The sequence below is a fragment of the Narcine bancroftii genome, chromosome 3 (assembly GCF_036971445.1).
Source record: "Narcine bancroftii isolate sNarBan1 chromosome 3, sNarBan1.hap1, whole genome shotgun sequence".
In the NCBI taxonomy this organism is placed as follows: Eukaryota; Metazoa; Chordata; class Chondrichthyes; order Torpediniformes; family Narcinidae; genus Narcine; species Narcine bancroftii.
This window is the reverse complement of record NC_091471.1, coordinates 100,072,009-100,094,030: the sequence shown is the minus strand read 5'-3', so window position 1 is coordinate 100,094,030 and position 22,022 is coordinate 100,072,009. Positions and strand designations below refer to the sequence as shown.

Below are 22,022 nucleotides of genomic sequence, written 5' to 3'. Positions count from 1 at the left end.
CCGCCTCCTTCCTTCTCTACATCACATGAAGTTCCTCCCCCACTTAAACCTCCTAACAGAAATGAGGTCAGAAGTTGTATGGATATGTCATGGTTTTGAAAAAGGAACAGAATTATAGTAGAAATAAAACTGATAGTTATGTGGTTTCCAAGAATTTGGTCTCACATCAGTGATGATGTAACAGTCACATGATTTGGAGAAATATATTACTGAATTCAGACATTTTGAGTTCAGTTTTGGAAGAGTTCAGATTGGAGAATACAGAAGTCAAAATCCCTGTGACACAGGGACTGAAACCTTGTGAAAGACAGGGTTGAGTTGCAGTAACCAGAATTGGTGCAGTTGTGTGTTACTCCTGGGAAAAGGGAACACAGAATCAGTGGCTTTTAAAATAAGGAAGACCGATTTGCTGTCACTGTGTAAAAGAGGACAGATTTCCACTGGGTCTATTTTTGTATGGCCACTTTGTTTAACCCTTGTCTAGTTTGTTACCAAGTCATGGAAGAAGACTACCACATTTTTTAACCCTTGTCTGGGTTTGTGAAGTCATTGTGGAAGAAAATACTACATTGTGAGTAAAGAGGCCTGAAGATATGATGTTTAACAGCACTTTATAATTATTTCTGAACTGAGAATTTAAGACCTTCAAGCAAGACTAAAATGATGCCAAACATTTAAAGATTGACTTTTCAAGGTGGGACTTTAAATATATATATATATATATATACACACACATACATCCATTTACATTTGTGCATAGTGGGGTTAAATTTAGAGTTAAGTAAGTTTAGAGATAAGTAAGAAGTGTTATGTTACTAATAGTTTAATAAAAAAGCTATTATTTTGAATTTACCATTGTCTGGTCAATTTTCTGTTGCTGTTCCTGTGTTAGTGCTAACAAAGTCCCTTTAATCCCAAGCAAAATTTAAAAGGGTTGTTAGGTTTTAATGACAGAAACTAATTCTTCATGGGATGAGTGATTCAAGAGCTTTTATTTAAAAACTACTACTAGTTTGGCCAACTTTCAGTCCTGACTCCTCCTGGCTATCGTTACAGAGAACAAACATAGGCAAACACGAGGAATATGAGTAGGAAAGGCATTCTGGTTTCAGATGACAGACCCTAAAAAATAAGGTGCTTCCACGAGAATATGGGTACACCCTAGATGTATGCCTGCCAGTGAGTCTACTGCCTTGCCCTGGTTATCACAGTGATGGGCATCTGGGATCTGTGCTGAGGGAATGCCCAAATGTGAAGGCAAGGCACAGGATGCATGAGCCAAGAGAGGGCTTTAGCACCTTAAGGATGACCTTGCACTGCCTGCTCACAGACATTGGTAGAAAAGGTGCTCACAGATAGAACATAGAACACTACTATGCAGTTAAGGGCCCTCAGCCTTTAATCTTGTGCTGACCCATATATTCCTTAAAAAAAAGTATTAAACTCATCCTACCCTGTATCCTACTCTGTATTTCATCCATCATGTGTCTGTCTAAGAGTCTCTTAAATTCCCCTAATGATTCAGCCTCCATCACCATCCCTGGCAAAGCATTCCAAGCATCTACAACTCTCTGTGTAAAAGAAAGCCTGATGTCTTACTTTAACTTCCCTCCCTTCACTTTGTAAATACCATATGTCCTCTGGTGCTTGCTATTCCTGCTCTGAGAAACAGGTGCTGGCTGTTCTCTAATGATCTTGTAGACCTCTATCATGTCTCCTCTCATCCTCCTACGCTCCACAGAGAAAAGGCTCAGCTCTGCTAACCTTGCCTCATAAGACTTGTTTTCTAATCCAGGGGACCTCCTGGTAAATCTTCTCTGCACCCTCTCCATAGCTTCCAAATCCTTCCTATAATGATGCCAGCTAAGCTGGATAAACCAGGCATGCAAGTTAGTAAACAAACACTTTTCTTTCTCTTCCCTCCCCAACACACTAGGGAGCAGTTCAGCTCCAGCAGGAAAACAACCTTGTTTGATCGGGGGTGTTTGGAGGGGGCGGTTGGGGCAGTTGGTGAGGCGTTATCATTGAGTTTGATAATGTATCTTGTCCATCATATGGAAGGCACTTGTGTATATATCATTCCACTTGATTTGCATCATTTTCTTTGACTTTTATAATGTCACATACAGTTTACTGTCTAGAAACCAATTATTCATTGTATTTGTAGTGATTAGCAAGTGTGTGGATTGCGGAGGAACATATGGCATCCTTGTCTGAAACTTATTCGGAAGTGCATCACTGGCAAATTAAGGTTGGACTCCAGCCACCCATTAGGGCACACCTTACCATTGGCTCATTTAAATTACGTTGGATCATCATTGGCTTGTCGCCCAGCTCAGAAATGTATAAAACATCGAAGCATAGCATATTTATTTCTCTCTGCCTTGTGGTCCAAGGCCCGGACATTGCACCATGGAAGGTTGCCACTGTTGACATTGCTGGAAGAGCTGCTGGTAAGGTGTGCACTACACTGAAGATGAGCCGTAGTGTTGTGATTGATCAGTGCTTGCAGAGAGCCACACCCCCATTGGTACAGGGAACTGGGAATGTGTTTGAAAGTCCCTGTCAGTAAAGTGTGTACATGTGCATGAGCTTGTAGAAGATAGATGGCCACTGGTATCGGAGTCCAACCTAGGTCTGATGTGAACGTCCATAGAAATGTTTAATAGTAGAGTAATTAAGTATCATTTGACATTCTCTCCTGTTTGTCTCCTGTGTCTTAAATAAAGTTACCTGTAATTGTAGCACTTGTGTCCAGACTCATCTCTCGGTGAACTCACTGAACCTGATACTTTTCCAAACACAACACGGAGGGAGGAGGAGGAGGAGAAAAGGGCAGAGGGAGGTGCACAGTAAGGGGTCATAGGTGGATGCAGGTGGGAGGGTAAAAGAGAAAAAAGCCAAGAAGTGATAGAGGAGATGGTAGTTCTCTGATAGGAGAGGGAAAGGGAGGGGTGGGGAGCTGAAGGAAAGGAGACAGAGGGATAGGAGAAACCCAGCAGGACACACGCTGGGTGACCATATTCAGCATAGCCTACAACCTCACCACTCTTCAAATTTTTCCATCGAGATTTCCTCTAACAATCATCCTCCAGGGTAACTCACTGCTGTCTAGTTCAGCCATCCTCAACCTTTTATTTTGGCTTTTGCCCCCTTAGGACTCTGCTCAAAATTTATGGGCCATGTTCCCTGTAAAGCAGTCAAGTTTAGTTGGTTTCTTCTGTATTTTTTCTGATTACATTAAAAAAATATTTTAAAAAATAATGATTTCAGTCCATGGTGTCCCTTAAATGTGCTGTAGCCTCCAGAGAGGCCATAGTTCATGTCTCCACTAGTTCATGCATTCATCTCTTGGGTAATATGGTTTAGGGGTCAAATCATGAGAGGTGATCGAATGTCAAAGAAATATATTTAGATCCTAATAGGAACAAATAAGTATCATATGAGCAGTTGGTACAAAATTCAGCAAAATGTTATTTGTGGTCATTGTTTGCATACTGCTCAGTTCTTCATCAACAATTAATCTCCTCCTCCATCATATTTAGGTGTTCTGTATTGAATGACATTTAAAGTATTGTAAATGATAATGACAATGATGTTAGAGAAATGATAACAATAATACAGACCTGAAAATTATGGAGTATGAGGTGATTCTTGGTGATTGGGACAATAGAAGGTTCCTAGTTTCCTGTTTATGGATCAATGCCACTGGCTGATGACTCAGTTCTTGACAAATACAGAATTGCAAATATTGACAGTTTGATCTTAATTTTACTAGATCTTGGGTAAATCAAACAGAACTCTTATGAAGAACTCCAGCTAGTGTGGAATTGTCTTCTTTAGACTTTAAAATATGAAAAATGTGGGAAGTTTATTTGAAAATTTCAGTACCACATAACCTCTTTCCAGTTTATCCATGACCTGTGAAAATATTTTCATAGATGATGAGGTGCAGTCAGGTTGAATAGATGAGAATATATTCCTTCCTATGGCTTGAGGAAGGTTACATTTAGATAGAGTTTAATTTGGGAGATGGCAATGAGCTCTGAGTCCCTTGGAAACTTGCGTCAGGATTGACACCCAATGGCATTGCAAAATAATATTAATGGATGAGCAAAAGAATTTACCATCATAATCATTTAATTGCATATATAACATAAATTTAAAGGCAAATGGAATTAAAATCCAATGGCATCAGGCAGGGGAATGTTCTATTTCAAAACAAAAGCAAACGCAGATTCTTTAATAAGAATTTTATTTTAAATTTTTCTTTTTAGTGACATCATCACAAACAGGAAATGTGAGAAGAGTATTCAATAATATGTATTATATTACATCAGAGTTTAGCCTTAAAGTGGTACAGTATTTACACATCATCTATATTTGAATATTTCTTTACTGCAGAAACATTTCACAAGTTCTCCTTTGATTTGAGTGACAAATCCATTATGAAAACAGCAATCAATAATGATTTTAAGTTACCATGCATATTAAGTTACATTTAGAAACATAAATAACATAAATTATTTTCAACACCAGCATCAACCATTCCGATAGATGTTCATGTCCCTATAAAATGAAATGGTTGTAAAAGTTACACAATAAACAAACTCTTTAGCTGAATGAGATAAGGTCTCTATATATTTTAATATCTTATCCCATATTTAAGCTGTCTTTGGTCATCTATCTGCTCCCAATAAATCTCATTGCAAGCTCAAGGAATAACACCTTATCTTACAAATAATCACAATCCTGCCTCCAGACTGAAGAATGAATTCAATAATTTCAGATAAATTGTATCTCATATTTCCAGCAAGTATTTTTTTTTATCTCAGAACTTTTATTTCAGAACTAATACATCACTTCCTGCTTTCACTTTAAAACCACAGAACCATAGAATGCTACAGCCCCCTTCGAAACAGGCCCCTTTGGCTCTTCTAGTATATGCTGAACCAGTTTTGTTGCTTCATCCCATTCACCTGCACCCAGTCTTCCATACCTCTCCCATCCATGTACCTGTCTAAATTCTTCTAAAATGGTAAAATTAAGACCACATTCACCACCTCAGCTGGCACCTTGTTCCACACTCCCAACACTCTCTGTGCGAAGAAGTTCCCTATCATGTTCCCCCTAAACTATTCTGATGAAAAAATACTGATGAAAAAAATCATTTAAGATTGGCCCCATCTCTTTCAGCCCCCTACAAAGCAGTCCACTCTGATCTTCAAAGAGACAATTTTGTCCCTTACTATCCTTTTGCTTTTAATATACTGTACCTGTAGAAACCTTTGGGATTTTCCTTCACATTGTCTGCCAAAGGGACCTCATGTCTTTGTTTAGCCTTCCTCATATCTTTCTTGAAATTTTTCTTGCATTTTCTCTACTCTTCAGAGTTCTCATTTGCTCCATGTTGCCTATACCTGCTATACACCTCTCTCTTCTTGCAAACCAGCTCCCCAATATCCCTCAGAAACCAAGGTTCTCTATGCCTGCTAGCCTTGCTTTTAATCCTGAAAGGAACATACAAACTCTGTACTCTCTAAACTTCACCTTTGAAGGTTTTCCACCTACTGGTAACTTATATCTTTGCCAAAAAAAAAACATTCCAATCTTCATGTTCTAGATTATTTCTCATTTCCTCAAAATTAGCCTTTCTCCTAGTTAGAATCTCAACCTGAGGCCCAGACCTATCCTTCTCTGTAATTATCCTTCCCCAGATAAACATTTTATTGTTCACATACCTGTGTAACTGCAGCAAGTAAGAGTTTTGCTGCATAAGGATTCATTGTATGTATGTGTATGACAATAAACTTTCATACAGATACTCTTTTACCATCCTCTGTCGGCTGATTCCATAACCATTTTAGAAATCCCACTTTTTATTCCATCAATTTTCAACTTAGGTTATTTCTTACATCACCCAGTACTGACTCAGCTAATAAAACTGAAATATTAACCCTGTTTTTGTCTCCACAGATGCTGTCTGAACCACAGAATATTTCCACCATTTTCTGTCAGATTTGTAGCATCTGCAATGTTGACTTTTATAATTAAAACATACAGCTGAAAAGTTGCTTGATGGAAAATTACAGTACACAAAAGTGCTGGAGAAATTCAACAGGTCACACAGCAAAGGCAGTTGACATTTTGAGCCCGAGTCCTCCCAGCATTTTTATGTACTGCACTAGATGCCAGCATATGCAGATTTTCTTGTTTATCTCTTGAAGGAAAATTAAGCAATTATTTCCACAGAAAAATTACATAGAATATAACCAGATAACTGATCGTCATCATTATAAAGCAAATGCATCCATTATAACGAAGCATAATAAAAGTCATCCAGTTAACCCTCTCATAAAATTGAAATACCTGTTAATGAAATGTAGATGAGCTCCTTCCATTTCGCGGCTGGAAATATAAAAAAAATCTGATTGTAATTGTTCATCGTATGAGTGCCCAAAGTTTTCTTCTCAATATAATGGTTGAAGACAGGATCATTTCTTATTGCAAAAATAACATACTAAATAATCTATTACCAGTTAATATCAAGGTTCAAAATCTCTCATTAGCAAGACCCACTATGAAAATCAGAAAAAAGTATTTGATCTGGACCTCAGCTTGTATTATAATCTTAAATTGTTTTACATTGATTGCTCAGGTAAGTCAAATGTTTGTTGTGCTCTGTCATAAATCCTGCCTCTAATCTATCCAATGCAGGTCTCCACAGGGCACACTGAATTTCTTCTATTGACAATCCCGTGACTTCAGTAATCTAAATCAGGTAAAAATTCTAAGGGATGTTTATAATTGTTATACAAATGCAATATTCTTAATTTTGACACATACCCGAAAGAGAAAATAGCCTCTGCTTGGAATTAAACCCGGTCCTCTATATTCTTCCTAAAGCAAAAACAAGCAAAATTATTATTAGCCCACATCATATACAAAATAATTGCTCCACATATCTTTATTCATATTTTTACATAAAATATAGTACAACTTCATTATTAACATTCCTTTACTAAATGATGTATGACAGTGGCACAATGTCAAAATGGTATTGATTAGAACTCCAGGTTGAAAGTAAAAATAGATCTGTGACAAATAAATTGACTTTTTGCATGATGCAAAATCAGGAAGTGCTGTAAATATTCAACAATCAGACACTTTGAATGGAGAGAATGGAGAGAGTTAACATTTCAGGTTTATCATCTTTTTTCAGAACTAGGGAAGTTAGAAATGACTCAGGTTTTAAGTTGTCAAGGAGAGATAGAGAGCACATGTCATGATATGGTGGAAACCCGGAGAAACTGAGCAAGTGGTTGTAGTGTCAGTTGAAATAGGATGGGTGAGTTAGGTCTTGAGGAGGCATACATCGGAAGGGATGAAAATAAAACAAAAGCTGGGAAAGTGAGATACAAGACTAGAATAGCTTGAATTAATCTGTTGAAATTAATACCAAGACCCTGGAGAAAATGGCTTTTAGCTCCTCTTCCTGTTGTTAAAGAGCTCAATGAGCTATTCTACTTGAGAAGCAATTTGTTAATGCTTCTTATAATTGAGTTTACAGCATACTGTGCTCGCAATATGTCTTTTTTAAATTAGACAAACCAAATGCAAATTGGGTGACCTCCATGCAGAACATTTCTGTTTTGAACACAAGACTGTTTCCTGATTTTCCAGTCATGTCACTTTAATTCTCCATCTTACTGTCATTCTTATCTCTATATCTTGGCCTCCTAAATGGTTTCAGTGAGGTTCAAAAGAAATTCAAGGTGCAGCACTTCATCTTCTGACATGGCATATAACAGCCTTCAAGACTCAACATTAAACTCTAGTCATATTTTTAGCATTTTTTTTCTTCTTCTCTATCCTGGTATTTCAAGTTTCATTCATCTTTTACTTACACTTCTCCCAGAGAAACCTTTCACTTGACTCCACAACATTTGAGGAACTCAATCTTTCGTCACCCATACTCAGATCTTCCCTTTGATTTTCTCTTAAACCTTATTTCACTTCTAACTTTGCCCAATTCTAAAGAAAACTCATTGACATGAAATTAAATTTCTTTCTCTCTCCATAGATGCTAATGACCTACTGAGTATCTCCTGGTTCTGTTTCTTCCAACAGTTAAATGTGAATGAAAATGACACAAAAAATTAAGAAGGACATGGCTGTACCAACATCTCAATGATAGACTTTGGGCCTGAATCAAATATTCTCCTAAATTCAGTCCACTGATGTCCAAAATAAGTGGCAAAATGGATTCCCTATTTTCAGTCTACTTTTAATATATTTGAAAAATACTTATGAAAGACTGCAAAATTATAAACCTGAATTACTGAGATATGCAAACGTTTCCTTTGTGTAGCAGTAGGTCTGCAATAAATAAATAAGTCGATTTCAATTTGTTTAGAATATTTCAACATAAGCATCAATATGAAATTGTTGGTTAGGTGACAACATTTTAATGTACTGTGATAAAAGTTCTTGATGGGAAGAAATCTTCACTCAAAGGTATATTTCTGTATTTGCCCATTATACTGCAGTGTTTAATTCTGCAGAAGAATATGATATATGAGAATTGAAGGAATTGATCGTTCAGACTTGCCTTAAATTGTCACTGCAGTAAAATTTATCTGCCACATTTCAACAAGTTCTAAAGCCACAACTATTTTTTTCCCAAATGAAAGAAAAGTAGATCAAATCTAATAATATTTTCCCGACTTCAGGATACCTAATGTGTTTCTTAGTGCAAAACCAATATTAGTGTTGAACATTCCTTGGCTTCCCAATGATATCTTGGCAGAGGAATATAGAATACTTAACCAAGTATTTTATATAGAATTTAATCCCCATTGTGCAGAAAGGACGTACCTCCTGTCCCCACCCCCCAAAAAAAGTGTCCTCAGTGAAGTTTGATACTTGGAAACATTAGGGACAATCAGCTTTTTATATCCATTTCATTTATTTAAAGAGATATTGAGTATCAGGGGAAAGCAAGTCTGATTTATGACTCATCTTCATGATATAAGAGCACACTAAAATCCTCCACACTCCATCTCATAGGTTTAGTGTTAACCATTCACTTATTTCTAAGAGAAATGGATTAGTCTGTGTTTAACACTTGAAGGTTAGCTATAGCATGAGAATCATTTTAAGCAAGAGACAAAGAAAAAATGTTGAAGAAAGTCATGATCTTTAAATTGGGAATGTTCTGAAGCTTTTAAACATAAAGTTTTAGGAAGTTTTATTGAGTCTTTTACAATTTTTGGAGAATGCTGCATGGTCTAATTAGAAAGTCTCCAATAAATGTTTCATGTTTCGCTCACAACCCACCATTAGCTCAAACTGTACATAGTTGCAAAGGATGATCTAATCTTGTGGCAACGTTAATTGCAACATGACAATGAAGGCACGTTTACTAATGAGTTACGTACATCACCTCTGCCTTTCTTCATTCTTCTCTCATGAAGCATAGGGACAAGCTGCAGCAGAGGATGCAGGACAGAGGACTAAGAGGACATGAACAAGGACACAAGAGGAATAATGATCATCTGACCATGTGAGACAATACATTTCAAAGGAAAGTAAGTAGACATAATGTAAAGCAAAATAGAACAGGCAAGGTGAAATGATTCTTGCATACGATTCACATAACTTGCATAAACATCTCTGATTGTGGTTTCAGAATCTATTGCTGGCAAACAGTATTGATTTATTTACAAGCTAATTCAATATACAATATAATATTTGAATGTTACTTCAAGAATATTTCCAAAAAATTAAAAAGTACAAAGCTAAACATTATTGCTTAAAAACAATTTTGTTTTTAAGATGATAACTACCACCTATGAAAAATTGACATTGTTAATGCCTGTTTTAAACAATGCATACCTTTGGTGGTTCTAAACCAGCGTTGACAATGCATATGCATAGCAGTGTTATAAAATTGGATCTAATCCATAATAATGAGGATTTTAATAATGTACAATGAATGTCTGCTGGATATACCCATGACAAATTTCTTTTGAGCCTATGCCTCCTTCAAAGCTGTAGATGGACTTTTTTTTTGCAACATTTTATGTTCTGCTATAAGGGGTGTCATAGCATCGCAGGAAAATTCAGCACAGAAACTGTCCCTTCGGCCTGGAGTGTCTGGGCCCACCATTCTTACCCATACCCAATACACCTTTGGTATTCCATACCTACCCCTTACCCATTTTATTCTTCTCACATTCCCAACAACACTCTTCCCCTCCTGAGGTGGGGGTGGGGATGGGGCAAGGGGACTTTCTAGGTGACAGGCAGGATGAAAGACATCACCAGTGAGGCAAAATGCAATGTTTCCAAGAGGAGGGTTCATGTTTTCACCCAACAGAGTCACTGTCTGTACTCAGCAAATGCTGAAAAGCTCTGAGACCTACTGCACGCTGTAATCCACGGATGTGATTATACCAATCTGCAGTTCCACTACAGCACTCAGTTTGTAAATAAGAGTGTGGATTGATGGGGAGGTAGTTGGGAGAAGGAGCACTAGGTACAAAAACGTACATTCATCATTGTTAGCTTTAGCGTTACCACTGGTTACAACTTCAGCAACTTCTCTGGTTTGGGTACTTGGGGTTACTTGCCCCCTGACTCTTAACTCCTGCTGTCCCCATTTATAGGTAATGATGTGTTTGCTGTGTGTGCACATTCTGAGACATGGCAGTAAAGCAAGTGTGTGAGGATTGACTAGGATCTGAAGCTAATCATGCAGTTTATGGCTTTTGAAGACCATTCACTGTCATAGATCACAGGTGAGCCAAGAGAACTTTTTGCAGCTTCCCTGATATGTCTTCTTGGCTTGCCTCATGCCATGGATTTCCAATTATATCGGCTGCCTTTGCTTTCTTCTGGCTCAAGGTCGCCCAGATCTCTGAAGATACAGCACATTGCTCCAATTTTGCACCTGTTCCAAATCCTCAATATTTTCTCTGGCTTCCAATTCAGCATCAAAAATCATTGGAGCCTCTGCATCCCAACTTTTGTCATTTTTTGTCATTTCCCAGGACTGATTCACTTGTGTGAAAGCTCCTTCACTACTGAGATCATCCCCTTTATACAACACAGGTTGATGCTGATTTATCTGTTCTGATTATTCATGATACCCGTGCCCCAGTGTCATTATCAGTTCATCAACAGTGCGGTTAGAAGGCTGGTCACGGATTTCATGAGATTAGCAGACGATACAAAGTTGGTCATTGCCTGCATTCAACAGATGCAAACCAATCACACATGACAAAATCTTCTCATTTTATGATGACTATTGAACATGCAATTACATGAAAAATCAAAATAACCAGTGCCATTGCACACCTTGAATTATTAGCTAACTAGAATTTTTAAAATAAATTAATTGTTTTCATTCACAATAACTTTATCTGATGGGAAAACTGAGAAATCAACAATTGGTAAATAGAGAATACAACCACGCAGTTAATTCATACAAAAGGTGTAATAGTAAGAGATTCTGCTTCATCTGTCACGTTTGTAATCAACAACGCAGTAATGAACATTGCCTGTCCATTTCCCCAAATGTCCTTCAAATGTTCAGTAGTTGAATTGACCCCAGACCTCCATACACCTCCAACCAGCTAAACTTTGTTTACTGACTGCAACAAAAAAAAAATAACCTATTGGCTCCACACCAGCTCCTTCTCTTATTTCTTATTTATGTATCCATCAACATCATTTTGGTTCATTTGACATTTACCTATACCAGGCAAAAATGACAGTAGCTAAATAACCTACCAGAACATGTTTAGGATGGAAGACGAAAGCATGACCACCAGGGGAAACTCTACACAAATGTATCATAGAACATATAACATACAACAGTACAGCACAGTACAGGCCCTCTATGTTGTTTCAGCATATAAATTCCAAAAAAATCTACTTCCTACTCATAATCCTCCATTTTTCTTTCATCCATGTGTCTAAGAGTCTCTTAAAAGTCCCTATTGTTCCAGCCTTCTCTACCACCCCTAGCAATGCATTCCAGCCCCCCCCCCCCACAACTCTATGCAAAACTTACCCCCATTCCTCCCCTAAACTTTCCTCCCTTCACTTTGTACAGATGTCTTCTGGTGTTTGCTAATCTTGCCCTGGGAAAAAAGTGCTGGCTGCCTACCTTGTCTGTGCCTCTCATAATTTCATAGATCTCTGTGAAGTCACCTCTTATCATTCTTCGCTCCAAAGAGAAAAACCTTAGTTCTGCTAACCTTGCTTCAGAAGAAATATTTTCCAATCCTGGTAAATTTACTCAGCCACCGCTCCATAGCTTCCATATCTTTCCTTTAATGAGGTGACCAGAACTGAACACAATATCCTAACAGTGATCTCACCAGAGATTTATAGAGCCGCAACATTACCTCACAACTCCTGAACTAATGAAGCCCAGTATACCTTAGGCCTTCTTAACTATCCTATCAACTTGCGCATCAACCTTGAGAGATGTATGGATTTGGACCCCAAGGTCCCTCTGTTCTTCCTCACTGTTAAGTATCCTACCATTAACCATATACTTTGTCTTCAAGTTTGACCTATCAAATGCATCACTTCACACTTATTTGAATTGAACACCAACTGTCACTTTTCCACTCAACTGTCTATATCCTGCTGTAACCTATGGCAACCTTCAGCACCATCCACAACTCCTCCAACCTTCATAATCATCTGTAAACTTACTGACCCATCCCTCTACCCAGATCATTTATTTTTTTTAAAAATCACAAAAAACAGGGGTCCCAAAAGAGATCCCTGCTGAACTCTGGTAGTCACTGACTTCCAGGCAGAATACTTTCCATCCATTATTACCCTCTGCTTTCTACAGGCAAGCCAATTCTAAATCCACACAGCCAAGGTTCCGTGGATCCCATGCCTCATAACTTTCGGAATGAGCCTCCCATAGGGGACATTGTTAAATGTGTTACTAAAATCCATATACGCAACATCTATCACACTACCTTCATCAATTTTTTTTGTTAGTTCTACAAAAAACTCACAAAACCATGCTGACTATCCTGGAGAAGACTGTACTTCTCTTAATGTTCCTAGATCCTAACTTTAGATTGCACACCTCTGATATGAGATTTACTGGTCTATAATTTCCAGGATTATCCCTATGATCTTTTTTTATTCAAGGAGTCCACATTTGCCATTCATTATGGCAAAGATCACCAATGACCCATCAGTCTCTTCTTTCCCTTCCCATGGCAACCTAGGGTGTATCTCAACCAGTCCCTGAGTCTTATCAATCTTAATGATTTTAAAAAAGGTCTAGCACTTCCTCTTTCTTAAATTCAACAAGGTCCCAGTGCATAAGCTTATTCTATTCTGACTTTACCTTGACAAAGGTCCTTTTCTCTGGTGAATACTGAAGCAAAGTATTAATTTAGGACCTCCCCAACCTCATCCGCCTCCAGGTAGATGTATCCTTAAATGGCCCTACCTTCACTCTTGTCATCCTTCTGTTCTTCATGTAAGCATAGACAACCTTAGGGTTCTCTTTAATCCAATTTGCCAAGGCCTTCTCATGCCCCTTTCTAGCTCACCTACATCCTTGCTTAAGTTCCTTTCTTGCTACCATATGATTATCAGAGGCCTTTCTGTTATTTGCTTCCTAAATCTAATATATATTTCCTTCTTCCTCTTAACTACAGTAAGTTGTCTCATCTGTTTTGTCAACCACTGTTCCTTTCCCTACCATCTTTCCCTATCTCAGTGAGCCAAACCTACCCAGAATCCCCACACAAGTGACCCCTAAACAACCTCCAATTAATTCTGTGTTTCCTCCCAAGAATATCTGATCCCAATTTACTCTCCCTAGATCCTACCTCTTCCAAACATAATTAGCATTTCCCCAATTAAACATTTTACCAACTTGTCTGCTTTCATCTTTGTCCATAGCTATGCTAAAGCTCAGGGAGTTGTAGATACCATCCCCTACTGAGAGGTCAGTCACCTGACCAGGTTCATTACTAGATCCAGTATGGCCTCTTCTCTAGTCAGCTGATCCATATATTTTGTCAGGAATCCTTCTGAGACACACCTGATAAATTCTGCCCCAACTATCTCTCTTATAATAAAGAGGTGCTAATGAAAACATCCCTGCTATTTCAGCACCATTCCAAAATCTGCCTCCTTATCAGTTCTTCAGTATCCTGAAGGCTATTTGGGGGCCTGTAGACTATTCTGAATATAATGATTGTTCCCTTCCTACTTCTGACTTCTATTCGCATTGACTCAGTAGACGCTACCTCCACAGCGTCCTCCCTTTCTGCAACTGTGCAATAATGCTACCTTCCAACCCCCCCTCTCTTTTACCACCCATCCTATCCCTTTAAAATCATTGATGCCCCGGTAGCTGCATCATCCAATCCTGTCCTTGCGTCAGCCAAGTCCCTAGAATGGCCATCACATCGTAATTCCAAATACCGATCATGTTCCAAGTTCATCTTCTTCATTCCTGATACTCAGTGCATTGGAAGAGACACATTTGAAATCCTCCAGCTGACTATATTTATGCTTCCTCTCCTGCTTGTCTTTCCTCACAAACCTACAACACATTGCATCATCCTTTCCACCTTCTGTCCTATTCAATGCACTGTCATTCTGTTCCCATCTCCCTGCCAGAATACTGTAGTTTAAACTTTAACAGTTCAAGCAAACCTGCCTGCCAGGCTATTGGTCCCTCTCCAGCTCAGGTCCAGCCTGTCCTTTTTGTACAAGTCAAACCTTCCCCAGAAGAAATCCCGATGATCCAGAAATCTATACCCCTGCCCCTTGCACCAACGCCTCAGCCACAAATTCATCTGCCACAACTTCTTATTCCTACCCTTATATTTCTGACTTTTCCCAATTCTGATTAAATGAAACTATTTTCTTCCTCACCTGATGAGTATTTCTTGGATTTAATATTTCATTTAGTTACACTCTCTCAAGAAAAAAACATTGGTCATACATATTTTCACAATTAATAGTGAAATAATAAACCTTAAATTTTTGAACTAATAGACAATATTCACGAATTTGAAATTAAAGCTGAGTGGAATCAACTGATACCTTTCTGGACAATTTCAGAACAGCCTTCAAGCCACTTACCATAAAATCAGAATTGCCAGAGTCATGGGTCTTAGAATAATGAAATAAGAACTGTACAAAAAATGGAAAAATATTTTACTGTAACATATGCCAATTACTTAAGCCTACTTTCAGATTACCATTGACATTCATACACACCAAGATATACTGCTTACCCTTTTGCTTTGACGCTTGTCTTCTGAGTCCTGCAAACAATTCATGCAAAATAAATTTACAATGGCTCGAGAAAGCAAAAACTACAAACTGGAACAAAATCATTCGATGAAAGAAAATAATCTTCCACTCATTAACATTGCTGGAAACTAAGCAACAAGAAATGATTTTTTTTCTTTTAAGAAATAGTTTCGGCCCATTTTTGCACTCATGTGTGAGGAGTGACTGTAAGCAAATGAAAGCATTAGGTCATACTTGCCTAGTTTCACGGCTATTTATTCAATTGTAGCCACAAAATTACGTGCAAAGAGCTTGCTGCTTTCCCATTATCTCTGGCATTCCTAAAGCCTTCTTCTTGATTCTCTTCCTACTCCTCATCTCTGCCCTGACCCTTGGAAGCATCATCTGAAAATGTAGCAATGGGTTGCAAAATTTATATGACATTGAGGCCTAGATAAACTGAAATTTCTTTCAGCTCAGCTGAAAAGAGCGAAATCTCTGTCTTCACTCACTCCTGGTCCTGACATCTGTCAGAGACTGAACCAAATTCCAATCTTGATTGGGGTCCTTCAAATCATACCGCGAAGAGGAGCTGTTTCTATTGGCTGTAACATTTTCTCTGTGTTTTCTTACCACAGAATATTCCTTCCATGCCTTTGATACCTCTAGATTTAAAAATTTTTTCACACTGCCTCTCTAGTCAACATTCATTACAGTTGGGGTAATCTAAAATTCTGCTGCTCAAGTCTTTAGGTAAGTAAAATTTCTATTTTACAACTTTCAGCTTGTTTTTTAATCACTTAGCTTTGAAGTATCTTAGCTTCCCATTTTTGCAATCTCCTTTAGTCCTCTGGAATGCAGGTGCTCCTCTCAATCTGAAATGAGCATACCCAGTTCTAATGATGTTGCAAATCCCCTCATGTTTTTCGAAGTCTTCCTTTCCTCTTCTCCACCTCTCTCTTTTTAAAGGTGTCCTTAAAACGTATCACTTTGAACAAGCTTTAGCTCATGAAACATTTAAAAAATGGGATTATTTTTCCATCCCTTCATTGCACCATGATTCAGAAGGGCAAAGGCAGCTCCAATATAACTTAATCAAAATGTCAGGAAAGAACTGCTAATTTCTTTCCTGCTTGTACCAGCACAATGATGGTCTCATTTGAGATTATCATTTTATACCTATATATATATAGTTTTTTTTAATTTTTGAATGTAGATTTGGTCAGGTTTGACTTTGAATAGAATGCACATTATGAACCATCTCAATTCTTGACATGATGCTGACAGCTGTGAAGAAACCTTTCATCATGCCATTCTGGCTAAACTTACACCTCTGATCAAGATGCACAAGGCCAGTTTGCTAACTAATTCCACTTGCTAATTGTGATACAAAGATTTTTTAAGTTGTCTACCATAAACCGTATGGACTCAAAGAACTGGAACAAGACATTTTGGAACAAAGTGATGAGGTTGTACAAGTGTCTAGGCATCACACCCACTGCACACACAGAAATGTTGCAGTGCCACTAATATTATTTTCCATCTGTTGATTAGAGGGTGGCTCTTCCCACTGGGAGAGCAAAGACAGGTAAATGTATATTTTACATCAGTGAACAAACTTATTTTTTCACATAACTGATGATCAGAAAAATACATACATCACAGAAGGAAACCATTCAGCTCAGTGGGTTCATGCCAATAGGCAACACATCTGCCATATTCTCTCTCTCATTTCCTACTAGACCTGCTCATCAATCTCACTCACATACTCTTTTGCCACTTTGAGAAATAATTTATAATAGCAATTTAACCCATCTTCAGGATAAGAGAGAAAACTTGAGCACCTGATGTCAGAAATCAACCCAAGTGACTGGAGCTGTGAGAAGACTGCACTAACTGCTGTATCACCATGCCATCTTTTAGCTGATCTTCATGAGAATAATGAGATGCTTCAGACACCGGGCCCTTTGCTTCATTTTCAGGTTGCTCTGCCTAACGTTTAATTCTTTTTTATTACAATATTTCTGAGGAGAAGTGTGTACCAGCACTTTTCATGAACTGCTGCCAGTAAGGGATCCATTCTGAACGCAGTGCAGATTGACAAGACAATAGAATTATTCTGGAATATTAAAGCACAAATGCACAATGCATTTGTGTAACAAGAGCACCTTTTTTTTTATTGCAACCTAATTCTTTCATCAAGATAGGGGAGGAATTTTTCTTTTTTTAAATAAGCCACATGTATTTGTATTTGATTTGTATTTATTATTAATTGTGTGAAATTTTTGTGGTTTTAAATTTATAAATAAAATTGATTTTAAAATTTTAAAAATAAAATAGGGAATAATGCCAATTTTGGATTTATTTATGCAAATGATTCATAAAAATCACAATGAATTGCAGAAGGTATTTATTCATCAACAAGTTTGGAAAATAGTGAAACAGCTTTATGCCTCTCTAATATCCTTAATGACAGATGAATCAATTTTCTGGAGAACAAAATATATTAAATACACAAAATTGATGGAGAAATTCAGCAGGTCCTGTATCGACCATAGGAGGCAAAGATTATACCTGTATTACCAATGTTTCGGGCCTGAGCCCTTCATCAAGGTAAGAGCAAAAACCAGACAGGCACCTGAATAAAAGGGTGGGGGAGGAAGGAAGGAGAGGAGCATAGGCCAACAGCCAAGAGGCCAGAGGTGGACATGGATGGCAGAGCAGGAAAGAAAAGCTGAGAATTGATCGGGAAGGGGTTAATTTTTATTGTTTAATATAATTTGGAGAATATAGCAGTCAATATACTTTCAGCAAGAGAATAAGATAAACAATTATGAAGTCTGTTTTAGTAACTATTTGATGACAGTTAAATACTGCATCAGACACTGGGAGATCTGCTCATCTTTTCTATAGATTGTACATTGGATCTTTTACAAATACCTTGAAAGACAACAGGAATGAATCAATCTAAATTAAGATTTTTTTTTCCCTAAACATTCAGCACTGCTTCACCATTGCATTTATTAACTTTGATTAACACAGGACATGTTTTCAGGGATGGAGAGATGAGGTTCTACACATCACCTGCAGTAACTTCACCAGAAGATATAAATGCTCTGAAGAATTGGTCACTAGTCAGGTGAACCACAAGATCCTTGGATGCCTGAGCTACCACACTTTGACCATACACCTCAGGGCCTGAATGTCTTTGTAGAGCAGATCCATCAATAGAGTGCACTGTGTGTCATCTGGCATATTATATATATTTTTAGGAAGTTTTTAATCGACAACAGCAGAAAACCCCTCCTGTGAAGTGACCTCAGGTTCTGGTTTTAGATTACTGTGGCAACCATGCACAGACAACCAGGTGCCCACCCATACAGGTAACTTAAAATGATAGGAAAGGAAAATCTCCTTTCAAACATCAGAATGAAGCTTATTTCCTCCTCTTCATTCTACTACCTCATGAAAGGTCAGGGTTCTAATAGGGGTGAAAGGCAATGCATTCCTGATGACTTGTTCATGTTGTACTGACAATAACCACACCAGCAGTGTGAGTATAAGACAGCTTTAATAAACTAATATGTACACTAAGAGATCTTGTCTCTCTGCAAGACCAGCCTGGAAGGTTACACTGTAGCTCTGGACAGCTTTATATACAAGGTCACTGGGATGACCCCTGGTGACCTAGTGGTGTAATTATATATCACCACACATGTTCAGCTTGATATGAGGGCAAATATTTCAATTGGAACTATGCAGCCTGATGCAAGATCACAACCTGAAATATCATCAGTTCCTTTTCCTCACAGATGCTGTTTGACCTGCTGAGTTCCTCCAGAATTTTGTTTCCTGCTCCAGATTCCAGTATCTGCAGTCTCTTGTTTACCCAACTGGAAATATGTTTTCTACTTGAGATCTGTTGACATTTCAAATTGATTAACTTTATTTTTCCTCATGGGTATCATTAAGATTTTCATTCATGAAGGTTATCATGTATTTGAACAGCATCTTTGTTAAATGGTAGGTGCAAGTCAAAAAAGGAAAGTTATCAACAATCGTGAAAAATATTAGACTATCAGAGAATGAAAAAGCACCCTCACCACAATGCATGTCCTGGGTTTGATTTCATTACAAGATCAGCAATGTAAGTACACAGTTGTTGCTACAAATAAAACTAGAGAACACATAGTAATTTGTTTCTTATGATGTATGAGCTCATAAAAGTTCCCTATTATCAATCAATTAGTGCAGGATAAAAAAATGTGGAACTGTCTCACATTGCATCATGCCATATTTTGAATCATTGCTCTTTATTCAGTTTTGACAGGCTCAACAATAAAAATCACCTTTAGTTTGGAATTGTTATCCCACTGTGAACAATTTAGCCTATATCAGATTCTACCATGAAAGTTCGTGCTGAAGAATTAAATATTATAAAGCAAAAATACAGATTAATTCCAGGATATTGCTCATTGCAAACAACATGCAATATCATGGCAGAAATTCATACCTTAAAGATATAATATAGGACTGGTTTTGTATTGTTCTCAGCTTCCAAAATTAATTCCATAGATTTTAATCCATTCATTTCAATTGCAATAAATTATCAAAGCAGAAGATAATGTGGAATTATTATCACATTATGCATTTAACAAGAGGCTGAAAACACTGAGCAAATAGGTTCATTATAAATAATTAAAAGTTTATTTTAAAATGTGACAGATTGAAATGGATTTATGAAGACATTTACTACATAACACTAGAAATTTTGCAGTCATGGAAAATCCATTCAATATTATATGCTGAGATAAAACAGTGAAATTATTTAACAGTTGTTCAAATTATTGCATATCAATGGGCATTAAGCTTCCAAATTGCATGGGAAGGTAGTATACTGTATTGACTTAAATGATTTCTGCTTGTGTAACAAGCTATTGTTAATCAATTTTCATGATGTGAGGAGATGGCCTTCATAGTTATTTAGCTAGAAACCTGAAGAAGAGATTATGAAGGCAATTCTGTCATTATTATGCCACCATCCTCAATGTATTAGCATTTTCCTGTATTCCCACTGCACAGAAACCTTCTCAAAATTTCTGGCCATGTTTGCTAGGCAACTTTTTTTTCTTTTTGCCGAAGACCGTATTTAATCTATTTTTATTCTTTTTGACTTTTCCCAAGATGAGATGAAAACAAGTAAACTACAGAACCCAGCATAATGAAATCCCTTTTCACCCCACATTATTGTGGACACTAGCACCTCATCAGAACCAGATTTGAACAAAGTGATTGAGACCAAGTGAGGAAGGAGCTGCGTGCAGGCAAGGTTACAAAGTCATAGAGATCTACAGCAGAGCAACAGGCCCTTTGGCCCAACTTGTCCATGTTAACTAAGATCATCCTATTTACTTGCATTCAGACAATAGACACCAAACCTTTCCTATCCACGTCGATATCTAAATATCTTCTAAACTTCACAATTGTCGCTGCTTCTATCACTTTCTCTGACAGCTCATTCCATTTACCAACCACCCTCTATGATAAGATGGTGTACCTCAAATCCCTTTTAAGTCTTTCCCCTCTCACTTTAAGCCTGTGCCTTCTAGTTTTAGATTCCCTGCCCTGGAAACAAGCCTATGGCTACCTTATCTATGGCCTCTTGTGATTTTTATAAAGGTCTCCCCTTAACCTCCTATGATCCAAGGAGAAAAGTACAAGTCTATTCAGCCTCTCTTTATAATTCAATCACACCTGTCCTGTGAATTTTTCTGCAGTCTTTCCAGCTTAATGATACATTTCCTATAGCTAGGTGACCAAAACTATGCAAAATATTCCAAGTGTGGTTTCACCCACATCTTGAACAGATGTAAAATGATGTCCCTACTCATTTTCTAACTTTCCCAAATGATGAAGGTAAGCCTCCCCAATACCTTCTTCAGCACCCTGTCTCCCTGTTGTCAACACTTTCATGGAGCTGTGTACCTGTACCACCAAATCTCTTTGTCTACAAGTCCCTTCAGGACCATACTTTAATCTTGGAAGCCCTACCCCAGTTTTCCCAACCAAAATTTATTTTGTCCAAATTAAATTCCATCTGTTATTTCTTTGTCCACTTTTCCAGTTCATCTACATCCTTTTATAATCTTACAGTCTCTTCACTGTCCACTAAACCACCAACTTTCGTGTGATTTGTGAACTTATTAACCATGCTAACTGCAATGTCATTTAAATCATTAATATACCAGCACCAATAGTTCAGCACACCACTGGAGTTACATCTCAAACCAGCAAACACAGAAGATGCAATTCAAAAGGGTTAAATTTAAACTCTATATTTATTGATGACTATTAACAATATAATATCCTAACACAATTAACCCCACTATAAGTATCTGTAGCAAATATACTGATATATATTTATAAACAGTGTGTATGTGAAAAATCAAAACCATTACAGTCTGTGCCCAATATTCAAAAAGGAAAGACCCCCTAAACCCGAGGTCAGTCAGTCAAGTAAGTCAGTCCAAAAACACAGTCCACAGAATTCAATCACAAAGTTCAATGTCCAAGTTCAGTTCTTTAATTGATAACAAAAGACATCATTTTGAATGTTGGAGAAAGAAACTTATGAATCCTCACTTATGAGGCATGTGCATTTCACACAGCTCTCCAACTGCCCTCTGCCACTCCAACTGCCACTCCAACAGCTGCTCCAACTG

General features: G+C 37.6%; 1 protein-coding gene and 1 long non-coding RNA gene across 4 annotated transcripts in view; one reads left to right on the top strand and one right to left on the bottom strand.

Moving 5' to 3' along the window:
• The window catches only part of LOC138757397 (uncharacterized), a 21,937-nt gene extending 12,421 nt beyond the window's left edge, over positions 1–9,516 (top strand). The window contains exons 2-3 of the mRNA XM_069924639.1: positions 6,718–6,781; positions 9,477–9,516. The gene's annotated coding sequence lies outside the window, so the exon portion shown is untranslated. The remainder of the gene's footprint in view (positions 1–6,717; positions 6,782–9,476) is intronic.
• LOC138757398 (uncharacterized) lies at positions 4,255–22,022 on the bottom strand. Of its 3 annotated transcripts, XR_011353570.1 has the most exons (7): positions 21,943–22,022; positions 15,303–15,332; positions 15,148–15,198; positions 9,441–9,515; positions 6,847–6,900; positions 6,370–6,408; positions 4,255–4,569 (listed from the first exon to the last, which is right to left on the bottom strand). It is a non-coding gene; the product is annotated as an uncharacterized lncRNA (long non-coding RNA). The 3 variants fall into 3 exon arrangements; XR_011353569.1 differs by lacking the exon at positions 9,441–9,515 and having other exon boundaries at positions 21,943–22,016; XR_011353571.1 differs by lacking the exons at positions 9,441–9,515; positions 15,148–15,198 and having other exon boundaries at positions 21,943–22,013.